Genomic DNA, 15,980 nt, shown 5'->3' with positions numbered 1-15,980 from the left:
GTGATCCAATACCTTTCTCTTCTCTAACCTCAGTTCCTATCAGTGTCTCCATCCCTCACCACCCTTCAATACCACCAGCCTGGGCAGACCTTGGCCTGGCCCTGGATCATGCCAAAGTCTTCTCTTTCTGTGGGTCTTTATATTTGCTCTTTTTCTCCTTGGAATGCTTTGCCCATGCATGGCTTTTCCTATGGCTGATTCATAGTTTACTTTACAATGTGAACTCAAATACCTCCTCAGGAGACTTCAGACTGGCCCCTGGGTAGTTCCTCTGTATTTTCTTAGCACAAACAAAAACTGTCTAGTTTTTTCTATTTAGTATCTTCTCTTGCAACTAGAATAAAGATATGAAAAGAGCCTTAAGAAAGATATTACTACATCCTGTCGGTATGTGGAACACTGCCACATAGTAGGTGCTTAATAAATATTTGTTGATGAGTCATTTGACCAGTTTTTCTAAACTAGGTTGTTTTTAGAATTATTATATATTCCCTGTAAAAAAGATATAAGATTTTGTTCCCTCCTAAACATTCACAATGCCTACCAAAGACTCTGAGAAGTTCTTTAACAATAATTAAAGCACTTTAACAAATCCAGCATTTCTCTTCTGTGTTTGGCCACACATCCTTTTGTCCACGAATTTGTGTATTTCTTAGTATAAATGTGCAACAGAACACAATTTGGTACCTGCTGTTGTAAAAAGTCGTAACAGCTGTATCCAGTGAAATTACCAGTTCCTTTGAAAACAGCTGGTTGACTCCAGGCTGTTGTGTGTGTGTGTGTGTGTACACACAGTATTTTTGTACAGAAACAGCAGAGAAAAGCTGCTAGTAGAGTCAGATCAGGAATGGTGGTGGGGGGAAGGAAACTCATGGGCTGGAGAAGGAAAAAATGTCTGACCTTGGCTGTGGATCTGTAACATGAGGCAGAGCAAGTTCTCAGCTTCTCATTGGGACTTTGATTATGAGCCTAGATAAACCAAGACCTTGGTGTGAACAGCCCAGAGAAGTCTCCAGCTCTGCTGGCTCCATATGGTCTGCTCTCCCAGGGGTCTTCCTGTTCCGGAAGACAGGCTTTGTCACCATTCAGCTTACATCCTGTCCCTGAGTGACCTGAGAATGACCTATAAATGTTTGACTTTGCTTTCTAACAAGAAAAAAGACTCAGGCAGTTATTGCTGTACTTTTTAGTGCGCCCCCCACTCCCCACATCATGTCTTTCCTTAAACATAACAGCTTCCGTAAGAACAAAGCCATTAGGTCATCGATTGTTAAATATCTGCTTATAGTTGATCTAGCTTAAAGCCAGAGAAGATAAGTGAGATGTGCCAGGCTCCAAGTCTTGTGTGTGTACAAGTGGGTGGATAGCGGCTGGGACAGGCATCTGGTCAGAAACCCTCCATAGCCTTTTCTCTGAAGTATACCCCCTGGGTAGTTCCTCAGAATACACAACTAGGTTTTCAAGCATTTAAGTCTCTCCTATTTTCTACTTTCCTTCACCCTTCCTTCATTCTTAAGAAAACTTAAAACCATATAAATCATCTTACAGGTTTCTTGGCAAGTTCAGCCCTAGTCCAACTAAGCTATCCCAGGACCCTTGCTCTGTGAATGAGGTAACAGCCTCCAAGTTGTTTTCTTTTTATCTTGTATTTTTAAGCTTTTTATTATTTTTGATATATTTATTTATCTACCAAAAAGTGTACATATCATTGGTGTACACCAAATGGTTTTAAGAAGCTGAGCACATCCTTATAACTAGCACTGAGAACAAGAATCAAAACATCATCACCCCCTGAGGAAGCCCCTATTGATTCCTCCTAGCCTTACAGGTATGAATATACCACCATGTGTTTGTTGGCTCTAGTGTTAATGAAAGATTTCCAGGCTTTAATGGGAAAATCCATGGATATTCAGAGTAGTTGGGTCAGGACTTTCAGTATGGAAGTGGGATGGGTCGTCAGTGAGTGACCCCTTGTGAGAGTGGCAGCAGAGCTCTGATTTTCTAGAATGCATTTAATAACTGGCAAGGCATTACAGGGATTTGCAGTCTGGTATGACTCTATAGTTCCCTGTGCAAAGAACAATCAGGCTGGAAGGAGCTCAGGACAAGTTAGAGCCAAGACGACTTCCCTCTTCTCACCAGTAGAGGATCACTAGCAGCTAACTAACTAGTGTCATCTGTCAGGGATGGAGCTGTTGACAAAACCAAAAGTAATTTTCCTGCGAAACTGGTTTGGAGTTTGTGGATTGGTGGTGGTGGTGGTGGTGGTGGTGGTGTGTGTGTGTGTGTGTGTGTGTCGGGGAAGGGGAGGGTCTTTGGAATATTCCCATTTAATACTCTCTTTAAAAAACAAAACAAATTGACTGCATTGTTTTGTATTCAAAAGTATCACATTTTAAAAAAATAATTATTTTATTACATTTGTTATTATTATTTTTAGTTTGACCAGAGACAGAGGGAGAAAGGGTAAGTGAGAAAGCAAGCTGCCAGCTCCAGGACTCAAACCACGGTTGGCCATGTGGGAATCCAGTCCCTTTAACCACCACAACACCTGCTGTCCCAAGTATGACATATTTTAAATCGAGAAAATATAGAGAAATAGAATGTTAATAAAAAACTGTGTTTTTTTTTTTTCTTGAGTGAGGAGCAGAGATAGAGAGATAACACCATCTACAGGGTCTTGACATCACAATTCACCCCCAGCTTCAGCCAGCCCCAGATCATAGGCTCATGCATGGCTCACATACTCAGGGAGGTCTCCAGATACAAAACTAGAACCTTCCCATAAGGGCCATCCTGGCAGGGTGTTACATTTTACCAACGTGCCACTGTCCAGTTCCCATGAAAATAAACATTTTTAAGTGTTAATTTTGTGACCGAGGACAAGCACTATTCACTTTTTGAGGACTCTCCTTTTAGTCTACATACACGAATGAGGGGACTTCAAAAAGTTTGTAGAAAAGTACAAATTATTTTGGTGTAAAAGCTTTTGAAAACCATCCACAGTTTTTTCATAGTACGCATTTGTATGAACTTTGGAAAACATCTCATATATTTACTTGCCTTTTTACATTAATGATGATAGGATACTGCTTTGCACCTTGCTTCATTTCACTAATAATATGTAATAGGCTTTTTATGCAGACAAGGAACACAGAAGGCAAGTTTAAAATCTTGTGCTTCTTATTTGAGATAAGTAAGGTGGAAGGTAAAACAATAAAAATAAATTTAAATTTTTCATAATTTATCATGAGCATTTCCCCACGGCATTTACTACTCTTCTGCAGTAGGGTATTTAATGACCACATTTTTTTTCCATCATGAGAAGTTACCATAAAATCTATTTAATTTATCCTCTCTGTCTGGACACTAGGCAATTTCTAATTATTCTTTACTAGAAGGAACACTACAATGCATGGTCTTAGTGAGAAATCTCTGTGCACATTCATTATTGATTAGTTAGAATAAATTTCTAGACCAAATTGTGCAGTCAAAAGCTATTCCCCACTCAAATCATTTTAATACCAATTCCCAAATTGCCCTCTGGAGAGATTTTACTGATTTGCAATCCAACCAGCATTTTTTATATGCATTTCCCAATAGTGAGTAAATATAAGCACTTAAAGAAGACTTTGGAAATCTGATAGGGGTATACAGTTCTTCTTTGTGTTTGTTTTTTCCCTGAAGCATACTTGTTATTTTCTGTAAAGAGTCAAAGCGATCAAGTTTGAAATCACACCAATGCCTTAAATATGTTACTAAAATTCATTACATTGTTTTAAATATCCCCAATGAAGACAAGAAGGCTGAGGCTATTCACTAACTCCATCAGAACCTGGACAAGGTCTATGTAATTTCAGGTCTTCTCCACACACAAACAGAAAATGGCAGGAAATTTGACCACAGAAGTCAAAGAATCTTGTCACTTTCTCCTCTTTCCTTTCTCTATACTCAAAGAATTTTTGTAAGTTAGCAGTTTTGGGGAACACAGTTTCCTGCAAAAAGTGATGTTTATGTGTGTGTGTGTGTGTGTGTGTGTGTGTGTGTGTGTGTGGGTGGATGTGTGTTTTGCTGGTCCCATGATCTCATTTTTTATTGTAATAAAAACCATATAACACTATATTTTCTACCTTAGTCATTTTCAGGTGAACAGCTCAGTCAGCCTAAGCATATTTACAATGTTGTACAACAGATCTCTGTAACTTTGGGGGCATACAGTTCTTTGCAGATTCTTCAGCATGCTGTGCCAAGAATTTAAGTCCTTATCTAGTCTCTGATGCCTTTCACAATAGAGCACCACCTATCTTTCTAGCCTCATCTCTTTCAATTCCTTGACAACACACACATGCACAGTTGTTCACCCACTCAATGTTACTCAAACAGGATTTATGTTTCTTCTCCCCAGATGACACTCAGTCCAACCACTTTCACCTTAACCTTTCCAACAACATCTTGAAATCTGCCTCTTGATACTGTCTCCCTCATCAGGCCTTTCATTAGACACTCCCACACAGATGGAATCTTTCCCTTCTCCTGTAATTTGTTTTTTAAAATTGCTGGTGGGTAAGAGAAAGAGAAGGAGAGAAGAGGGAGAGAAAAGGAGAAAGTACTTTCAGTGGTATATGGTCAGGTTGTAATCCTTTCTTCTCCATTTCTCCATTTTGCTGAGATTTTGGGCACTCACACATGTTTGTTCAGCATGTTTTCAAACCTTCAGCATTGGGATTTGAACCCTGGTAGGCAACGTGGGATCCTTAACTACTAAGTGAGGAGACTGACCCCTCCTGAAATTTTTTTAAGAATTATTTATTTTATTTTGTTTATTCATTCATTTATTTTAATTTGACCAGAGAGAGACAGAGAGAGACAGAGAGGGAGGGAAAGTGAGAAAGCAAGCCACCAGGTCCTAGACTCGAACCACAGTTGGCTGTGTGGGAGTCCAACGCCCTTAACCACCACGCCACTTGCCGCCCCGCCCCCCATCCTGTAATTTTTATGGTAATTATCTCACCTATTCCAGTTCCATACATAGTTAATCCCAGGATAGGTGTGGCCAATCGTTAATTCTCTCATGTGCTAGGGGAAAGTCACTTTTTTGGTTATGCCTTAGTTTTCTCATTAGTAAAATGTTAAACCTAATTCATTAGATGATGTTTAAGTGCCACTACACCTTTCACAATTTATCATCTAATCTTTATATATGACTTATTCTAGAACCAAGACAGGATCTTTAAGTTTCCTGAAGTTACAGATACCTTTGAGAATCTGATGAACACTTTGGGACCTACTTTCTTTCAAATGAACTTAGCAATATGGCGAATTAATAACAACATGATTAATAAACCATTGCTGGAAGTCCACTTAAGGGCCTAAGGTTAAGAATTTGGCTCTTTATTTTACTTGATATATATATATATATATATATATATATTTTAAATTTTAAAGACTTTAAACACATTCAAAAGTAGGGAGAATAGTAGAATGAACCTGTCATACCTATCACATAGCTTCAACAATTACCACCTCAAGGCTTAATTCATTTCTGATTATTTTAGAGCAAATATCAAAACATCATATCCGTGTTTGTTTTCTAGAGCTGCCATTATAAACCATTACAAACTGAGGGCTCAACCCCATGAAACTTTATTCTCTCACAGTTCTAGGGGCTTGAAGTCTGAAATCCAGGTATTAGAAGGAGCAGTTCCTTCTGGGAGCACTGAAGGAAAATCTCTCATGAATTTCTCTCTGAGCTTCTGGTGGCTGCTATTAATCTTTGGCATTTCTTGTCTCATAGATGCACCTCATCCTTTTCCACATGGCATATCCCTGTGGATGTGGCTCTGTGTCTTCTCTTCTTATGATCATTTTTAAAAAGTTTTGCCAGAGGCATATGAGCTCACCAGAGAGAGAGAGGAAGAGAGAGAGAAAGGGTGAGAAAACATCCCCCCCACACACACACACACAAAAGAGGGATGGTTACACAACAATGCTTTCTCCTCCATTTCTCCTTTGCTTTGAGATTTGGTGCATGCACACTCACATGCCCAGCATGTTTTTTACGCTGTTGGTTTGAGATTGAACCACATGATTGGCCATGTGGATCCAGCTGCCTTATCCACCATGTCACCAACTGGTCTATATCTTGTCTTTATAGGATACCAGTCATATTGGCTGAAGGTCCCATCCTACTCCAGGATGACCACATCTGAACCCAATTAATTATATCTGCAACGAGCTCATTTCTAAATAAGGTCACATTCTTCCGAAGATCAAGGGAGGATACAAATTGGGGAGAGACACTATTCATCCCTCTTTAGCTGGAAATATAAAAATTTGGTTCTTTAAGTCTGTGTTTGATCACATTTGTTTCTCTCTTGAGTATATGAGGGTACTTCAAACATTTCATGAAAAAATGGAATTAAAGGATGAATTTATTTTGGTGCAAAAAAATAATGTTGAAATCCATGCATGGTTTTTTCATAATATGCACTTTCCATAAACTGTTTGAAGACCCCCTTCATAGTAGAATGGTTCAATAAAGGTGATGAGACTAAAATATAATTATGTGGGCTTACTTCTGGGGCATAAGGATAAATTTTATTAATTTTCAGTCATTGTTTGTGTTAAATTTCCACTCATGTCAACACATTAAAAAGGCAAATTGAGGGGCTTTCAAAATACATTTGAAATAGGCCATGACCTGTAGTCTTTTAGACACTATTAAACAGGAAGCATTTTGGTGACTCCTCCGTAGCAATTTATGATTTCAGATTTCTGAGTAAGAGGATTGCAAAATGGTAAGCAGTTATAATGTAATATTATTCCTTAGACCCAAGGACATAGGCTTTTAAGTGATTAATTCATGACATAGGAGTAGATTGAGAAAAGATAAAAGCAGGCAGTTTTCAAATAAATCTACATTATTTGAAAATACATAAATGTTTTCTAAATGAAGAATAACCATATCTACATAGGCTTGCATTTTTAAAAAGTATGTTCCTAATGACAGCTCTTAAGAGCTTTATCTGGCTAACTCATAGAGAGAAAAGTGTTTGTGTATGTTATTAACGCACAGGATGGTGTTTGTTCTTGAGATGAACGGGTCCAGAGCTGGGATTTCCCTGCTATGTGCATATCCACACTTTGAGGGTGGGGTGTCCTGTTGATAGATGGTGTGTTTTCTCTTTTGTGATTCCTTCCTACTTTATATCAAAGGAAAATTAATGCAACAGACACTACTTAGTTTTGGGGCATTCATTCCATATTTTGAACTTGAATATTTTTGTCTCTTTCAAGCCAATAATTTAATTTGATAGTAAGGCTAAGAGTAATGACTTAAGGTTTTATCTGGATATTCCATTACTGTCTCTAATTGCTCCCCAAGCAAACAATAGACCTATAGGCACAACGTATGGTGTTAAAAGTTCCATGATCACTTATCTTGATGGTTCTGGTGTAGCTGCTGCTGACAGCCACTCTCGTGAATTAAGAAGTTGCCTCACAGCATTGGCTATTTCTATTTGAAATGATCTATGTTGCTTTAAGTCATTGCTCAGTCATCTGGGTTTGACTCATGTCTCCGAAGCAGTCATTGGACCTGATTTCTGCAACTCAGTCCTAGACTTATTTTTTACGAACTTAACCTTTGGGGAAAAAAAATGCAAACCCCATCTGTTATGTGCCCAATATATGTGGCTTTTATAGATCCTTCATGAGTCTGAATTCAAGAGAAAAAAAGTCTGGCCTAAGTGTCCCCACCTCAGAGAAGTTGTTTCTGAGTCTCAAGGTGAGGCTATTAGATATTCTTGTACCACTCAGTTCAGTTTTAGACATGTTGCAATCATATTTATACAGCAAATTATGCAATTATTTGTTTACTATATTCCTTCATAAGGAACTGTGTTTTTGTTTTTTTTTTTAAGAGAGATTTTTGTTATAGGGCATGTGTGCTTGCCAGACAGAGAGTGACAGAGAAACAGAAAGTGAGAAATCACCCCTGCAGCAATCCCTTCTCCTCCATTCTCCTCTCAAGGTTTTGGGCATGCACGGACATGCGCCCATTGCAAGTCTTAAGCTGCCAGGTCCAGAACTTGAACTGTAGTCAACTACATAGGAGTCCAGTGAAATAACCATGATGCCATCTGCTGTGGCTTTTTTTTTTTTAATTTAACTTTATTTATTTACTTATTTATTTTAATTTGACCAGAGAGAGAGAGAAAGTGAGAAAGCAAGCTGCCAGACCTGGTACTTGAACAGTGGTCAGACATGTGGGAGTCTAGGACCCTAACCTTCACGCTACCTGCTGGTCCCAAGGAACTGTGTCTTTAAAATCATTCTCTATACCCAGCATTTAGTGAACTGCCTAGAAAAGAGTAGATGCTCAAAAGGATTTCACATAAATTGATAGTATTACTGTTGCTGTTGTTACTAGAAGTAGTAGTAATACATATTTGTAGAGTTCTTTACATTTTCCAAAGTACTAGGCATCATAGATATATATCCTACAAACAGTGCTGAGTGAAAGAAACAGTTCAAGCTCTAATCCACAATACTTTCATATAAATTGAAAACATAAAATATACAGATCATCAGATGGATGCTTAAAGCATCTATACCTAAATGCATATAATGAACACATGAGATAGAGTCTGAGAGGATGAAAGTGGCATTGCAATACAGAATAAATTGATAACCATCATATAATTAAGCAGGCGCAAACCTCACACGGGCTAAGGGTAATAGGATGTTGGGAACTGAGAAGTATGACTATCTCAACTCTGACCCAAGGCCTAGGAAAGAGATGAGGGAGAGATTTGTGTAGACAAGATTTGGGGCAGGGGGTCTAAAATAACTATTGTATTATATTTTGAGTGCATTTAATTTCCCAAACTTCTGATTCTTGACTCACTACCACACTCTCCTCAAAATCATTGCCCTTCCTCTTTTCTTCTTTAGTTTTTTTTCTTTCCTTCTTTCTTCCTCTTTCTTTTTCTTTTCTTTCTTCTTTCTTTATGTCTTTTCTTTCTCTCTGTCTTTTTCTCTATTTCTTGCTCTCTTTCTCTTCTTTTTCTTTCTCTCTCTCACTCTTTCTTTCTTTCTCTCTCTCTCACTCTTTCTTTCTCTCTCTCTCACTCTTTCTTTCTTTCTTTCTTTCTCTTTTTTCTTGCTGTTACTCAAATACTCTCAAAAGTACACCATAAAAACGGAAACTCTGGCCACCCTCCATGTGGATCTGCCTCACATGTTTGATCCCCTTTTCATGAACTTTTGAAGTCCCCTGATATACCTTGATTGCAGCAGTTATCATAACTGTATTAGTCAGTTAGGGCTGCCATAACAAAGAACCACAGACCGGGTAGTTTAAAGAATGCAAAATTATTTTCTCAGCGTTCTGGAGGCTGACAGTCCAAGATCGGAGCACTTACAGGGTCAGTTTCTTCTGAGTTCTTTCTTCTTCGCCTGCAGATAATTGTCTTCTCATTGTGTCTCACATGGCCTTCCTCTATACACAACTGTCCCGGTGTCTTTTCCTCTTTTATAAGGACACCAGTCCTACTGGATTGAGGCCCCATTATTTTAACCCAATTAAGTGTGGGTTTTTTTGGGGTCTTATAATATCATTTTATTTTCAGTTACATAAATAGCTTTCTCATGTAATATTACTAGAACAACTTGTTTATGGCATTTTATAGCTTGTGGTAAACATTTTTTTTTCAAAAATGAGCTTATCTCTATTATACAGAGTTGTGGTATAAAACTGACTTATAGGCTATATTGTTCAGGAAGCTATGAGCCAGACTATAATCCTCTGAAGAAACTTCGTAGTTAAGCCTATGTTATAGGATGAAAATATTTAATTAAAAAGTTTTCTGATCATGCTCGAGATCATCAAAGGGATGTTTAATTTCCTCCGCAAAGAGCCACCAGAATCTTTTCATAATCTCCCTTGGTTTCATCCACAATGGTTTGACAAAGTGAGACACCATACTTCATCTGATGTCAGTTTCAGAGCGGGAAACCATAATCCTGATCAACGCTTTATGATGAGTTCCAGCACCCTTCATGGCCAGGTGAAGCTTCTCAGCAAAGAAAGCTGGTTTGCTTATAGCACACCTCACAATGGCCGTGAAGCATTTTTCAATGTCGCCTTTCAACTTCAGGTCCAGAAATTTGCTCATGGTATGCTGACTGTACTTGGAGTTTTTCTGAAACACTTTGCCAAGATGGGTATTCCGTCTGGTGGTAAGAATGGTAATGAACACATTTCCCCTCTCTATCCTTTCTTCTGCTTCATACAGGGCCCTGCCTGACATCTGCATCAGCTAAATCTTCATTCACTCCAAGATCCTCAGATCAGTCACCCTTAGCAAGAGAAAGCAAAGCCTTCTGAAAATCTCCAGATGTGTCTGAGGTAATATCTTTGGCCAGATCTCTTTTCAGTTCCTCTCTATAGACTCTGTTAATTTCTCTTATTTCTTAGTTATTTCTTGATGCCAAAATTTCAGTCAGAGTGTCTTCATCAGTTCCAAGTCCCTTCATGGCAGTTTGGAGTTCATTAGCATCAAACTGAGCTGGAGTTTTTAGCAGAGCTAAAACAACTTCTTCAAGGTGACCACTAAGGGCTTTCTTCAGAGCTTCATCCAAGGGCTATCCTTTTGCTCTCAGAGGTATGCTGCTTTGATCTGTTGATGCTGTGCATTGTTTCTCTTAGTGAGAATGTCAATGATGGTTGCTTCATCCACACCTTTAACTGGGGTGGCTTTGTGCAAGGCCATGACATCAGAGGATGGGTCAAAGCTAGGATATGGACTCACCGCTGACCCAGGGCCACCCTTGGATGTTTCTACGGTTTGGACATATTCCTGTTCTTGATTGTCAATAAACCAGGTCTGCTTGAGGAATTTTGATACCATTGCCATTTTGAGAGATGAATCTTTTATTTTACCTTCTTCCAAGGAACTAAAGAGAGCTTCTTCTCTGAAGGTCCTACCCTAAATTAAGTTCTTAAAGGCCCTATTTCCAAATATAGCAATTGGTGATTAGGGCTTCAATATATAAATTTGGGGGGACACAATCCGGTTCACAATAACTATTTAATTAAAATCCATAGAATTGCACACCTGAAAGAGGTATTTCTTACTCTATGTAAATTATACCTCAGTAAACAAAAAGTAAATAAATTATTCATTTATGTAAAAATTGTATTATACATTTAAAAGCAGAGAACAAACACATTTCTATAAATATACAGAAATATAACTTGTTTATTTATATAATGTTTATAATCTTCATTTCTTTGATGAGGCAAAAACAAAAACCAAACAAACACAGACAAAAAAAAAAGATTTCTCCAGTTTTGAATGAGTTAAAAGTGTCTTTGAAGTCACATTGTTTTTGATTTTGTAATATGGTTAGTAAATACCATTTGGGGCAGAGAGTTCTTGTGGAAAAAGGCTGCAAATGTAGGTTACATCAGAAATCCACTGAGACATTGGTCTACGATAGCAGATGGGAAAGGTTGTAGATATGGGTGGCTGCCAAATTCATCCTTCTCTGGGTAGCTTGTTTAGGGGATAGTCGAGGTCAAGATTAAAAAAATTTGGAACAGATTTGGGAGCAAGCAGTCTGCTGTTGTGGAAAGCATATGGTCTTGGGTTAAATCTTTGATTTACATGAATATACTTGTCTTTAAATTTTGGATTCTCCATTTACTACCTAGGAAAAATTATTTAACCTTCTCTGGATCTTCATTTCGTTGCCTGGAAAACGGACTATTCAAGAGTGTTAAATCACAGTAGGGGGTAACTGGCAGTTGGTAGATGCTCCACAATCCATAGCATTTAATAATCATTGTAGTTGAATTCATAATAGATCAAGCCCAGAGAGAATATTCAGGCTGATTGGATCATGAGCCTCAGATGTAGTCTAGTACCCTGGAGAGCTCCTTGGAAGGCCAATTGCTGTGTTTGAGGAAAAAATGAAAGACTTCTCTCACATTGCCCCCACAAGACTTCAGAGCATGGGAGTCCAGTGACATAGCCATTGCGCTAACTGCTGGCCTCAGAGCTGAAGAACTCTTTTTAAAGAGGTCTTTTCCTTGTTATAATAAATTAAGTGCAGGGAGCACCTTAAAGTAGATCTAGTCTTTGTGCTATTGCTGAAGGGCATGTGACAACTCTAAACAAAGACATAATCTACTGCTGGCTTTTATAGATAGAAGAAACCTGAGCATCAGCCAGAGCAGGTCAGGAGAAGCTTGTTTAGAACCACCAGGTGCTCCACAGCTGAATCACTTGGCTTTGCTTCCCTATAAAAGTATGAACACCAGGCCCTGGTGTTCTCCAGCAGAAACACCAGTTGGCACAGTTGTCTATCCTTTGTCTATCCTTTCTCAATCCATAGTCCTTTCCCTCAGGGAAGGACTATCTCTTCACCCTCAGGCAGGGACAATTTAGTACCTAAAGAACTGGTGATTTATATTTATTTACCCAAGATCATTTGGCCTTTGAAGCAGAAGGAAAAGATATTTCTTCAGTCTTCATTGGAGTTTCCACAGAATCCTTCAGGCTAGGTGATAGTAGCACAGTTACAGGAGTGGAGGAAAATAATAGAAGAGGGTTGATTAGTTAGTTCATTGCTTTACGTGGTGGAAAGTGTTCTGCCGTAGGAAATAGGAATCCTGGAATATTGATCTGGTTTTTGTTCCTAAGTGGGTGACTTTAGATAAATAGTTACTCCTCTTTAGGCTTTATTTTCTGACTATATGAAAGGAAGCTGTTGAATTAAATGACCCTTAAGCTCCTGTCCAACTAGAATGTTCTAATATTTTGTGGTTTAAAATTGCAGAAGGGTCTTAATAAATTGATCAATCTAATTAAGGTTTGATGTAGTATTCACCCTATGCAGAGCCCTGTGCAATGTGCTAGGGAGTTGATGACAAGCTAGTTGTAGGCCTCTTCCTGGTTTGAGCTTTTGTCTCTATTCCAGCACTATCCATCCAGGGTCAATTCCTAGTCAATGCTTTTATCTATAACATGGAAGGCATATTCATCTTATCTGAGGGAAGTTCAGAACTGGACTGTTGACCAGACTGTCTAGCAGAATCAGGTGAAACAAAAAAGCATTTTAGAATTTGGAAAGATAGGCTAAGACTCACAAGATAAATACATAAGACACAATTAAGAACAAATAGAAGAAAATTACTTGACTCAGGGTTAAAAGGTACAGGATAAGAAATTTAGAGGACTAGTTTTAAGCATCTGATCTGCTCTATCAGCCTCCAGCTATAGGTATTACATAGTCACTGAGTAACATGAGACACTGAACTGGAAAAGGATTGAACCTCTCTCCAAGATTCCTCTTCCTGATATTTTGATAATGCCAATGATATGGATAGGAACCTAATCTCTTCCACTCAGCACTTTCCCTTTTCTTTCATTCCCCCCCCCTTTTTTTTTAGCAGATAAAGGTTTATTTTATTTAGGCGATGATCTGTGTAACTGCCAATGCCACTATGTACAGACAAGAGACGGGGAACTTTATTTCTTGGTCTCTTTTGGACAGAGTCTTGATGATCTCTTCCTTCTTGGCCCGGAGGCGCTCCTCACGGCGCTTGCGTGCTTCCTTGGTCTTAGACCTACGAGCCTCAGCCTGGTCTGCTAGAAGCTTCTTGTGGGCCTTGTCTGCCTTCAGCTTGTGGATGTTCTCCATGAGAATTCGCTTGTTCTTGAACACATTTCCCTAAACCTTCAGGTACATGCTGTGATACATGTGGCGGTCAATCTTTTTAGACTCCTGGTATCTTCTGAGCAGCCGTTGCGGACTCCTCATTCTCCTCATCCAGGTGACCTTCTCTGGCATTCTAGCCTTAGCTGTATCCTTTCACTTATCTGTGCCCATATACCTGCCCTTCTGGTGGGCCAAGGTGTTTTTCCAGCATTGAGCCCGGGAATGGACAGTCACAGGCTTGCGTATGATCAACCCAACCTTGATCAGCTTCCGGATCTGCTGACGGGAGTTGGCATTGGCAATTTCAGTGGTCTCTTTGGGGTCCAACCAGCCCTTCTTTTTGCCACAGCGGAGGACACTAGAGGCAAGCCTCTTCTGAAGCCTGAGCATACTCATGGCTGCAGTCACAGGGCAGAAAGGAAAGAACCTCATTGCTCCTTTGAGAGGAGGGTATGCCATACTGGATCTACTGCCATATCCCTAGTCCATAGTTCTTTGGTTTATTCATGATCAGCAATGAACAAAATAGAAGTAATACCTAACTTTATAGCAGTTCATGTGAAAACAGATCAAAAAATTTTAATTGTCATCAATTAACTGTGATGAAACTGCCAGGAAATACCAAGAGCATCTTGGGATACATCAACAGAAGTTGTAAGTGATCAGTAAAAAGCTTGGTACTGGAACCAGCAGATAGTGTAATGATTACATCTCTGGACTCCCATGTAGTCAACCATGGTTTGAGTCCTGGACCCAGCAGCTTAAAACTCACGCCAGGTACATGTGTGTGCAGACCCAAAATCCCGAAAGGAGAATGGAGGAGAAGGGATTGCAGTGTGGCCATCCCCCCAGGGTTGATTTTTTTTGCTTTCTATCTCTCTGTCTCTCTGGTGAGTGCATGTTCCCTATTAAAAAAAAAAAAAAACCTCTCTAAAAAATAAAATAAGCTTGGTACTAGGGTCAACAGGTGGTGGGATGGTGGGATGGTGGGATGGTTAAGGCACTGGACTCCCATGAGTCTGACTGCAATTTGAGTACTGGACTCAATGGCTTGAAATTACACTGGGCACAAGTGTGTGAGCACTAAAAGTCCCAGGAGGAGAGTGGAGAAGGTATAGAGGCATGGCCATCCCCTGTGGGGGGATGACTTCTGACTTTCCATCCCTCTTGTCTCCCTCCAGCAAGTGCCTGCACTCTACAGAAAAAAAAAAAATCAAGTAACTAAGTACTCTGTGTTGGGCTGATGAACACATGAACAATGTGTTTCTTTATGGGTATGACATTTTATGAGCTATATTAAAATTGAAGACTGGTTAATAACATCCACTTTGGAATTAGACAGACTTATTCAGGCTTGAGTTCACCACTCAGTTACCTTGGAGAGGTTACTTCACCTCCTGGAGCTTAGTTTTCTTGTCTGTACAATGGAGATAATAGTACTATTTCACGGAGTTATGGCAAGATGATGATGGTGGTGGTGACAAATTATGATTTACATCTGAAGGAATTAGAATTGTTTAGTCAGAAAATTTGAAGATTTAGGAGCTGGGTTGGTGGCTAAATGGAAGGTGATATCTATCTTTACATATATATATACACACACATGCACACACACATATGTGCATTTCTTTAGAATTATTTAATTTTATTTGTCATTGTTATTATTTTTAAATTTGCTGCAGGGCACATCCACTCACCAGAAAGAGAGAGAGAGAAAGAAAGGGAAAATGAGAAAGCAAGCTGCCAGGTCCAGGACTTGAAATTGTTTTTTTCCAAGAGTAAGAGACAAGACAGATAGATAGCAGCCCTAACAGGTTTTGTTTTTGTTTTTAGCTTGCTATAGGATGTGAGCACTCACCAGAGAGAGAGAGAGAGAGAGAGAGAGAGAAATCACTTTTACCCCCCCTCCCCTCCCAGGGAATGGCTATGCTGAAATCCCTTCTTCTCCATTCCCCTCTTGGGATTTTAGGCTAGTGCAGACACACAAACATACGCGCACATGCACAACACATGCCTGGTGTATTTTTCAAGCCACTGGGTCTGGGACTCAAACTACACAGCTGGCTCTGTGATATCCAGCTGCCTTAACCACCAGACCACTGGCTGGCCCCCTAACACTCTACCCACAGCATCAGTCAGCTCCAGGTCATTGGCACATCCGTGCCTGACATACCCAGGGAAGTCCTCAGATGTAATCCCAGAATCTCCCTTCTGTTTTTAGATATTTTAACAACTGCTATTAGGAAGAATTA

At 39.4% G+C, this 15,980-nt stretch overlaps 2 pseudogenes; both read right to left on the bottom strand.

Annotated features, from left to right (window-relative positions):
• Positions 1-9,900: 9,900 nt before the first annotated feature.
• Positions 9,901-10,919, bottom strand: LOC102494922 (annexin A1 pseudogene; annotated as a pseudogene).
• A 2,560-nt stretch (positions 10,920-13,479) lies between these two features.
• On the bottom strand, positions 13,480-14,130 carry LOC102470735 (60S ribosomal protein L19 pseudogene; annotated as a pseudogene).
• Between the last annotated feature and the right edge of the window lie 1,850 nt (positions 14,131-15,980).

This window comes from Tupaia chinensis, unplaced genomic scaffold (assembly GCF_000334495.1).
Source record: "Tupaia chinensis unplaced genomic scaffold, TupChi_1.0 Scaffold000416_1, whole genome shotgun sequence".
Lineage (NCBI taxonomy): Eukaryota > Metazoa > Chordata > Mammalia > Scandentia > Tupaiidae > Tupaia > Tupaia belangeri.
Note: the sequence above shows the minus strand (reverse complement) of the source record. Positions and strands in the feature narration are given on the sequence as shown.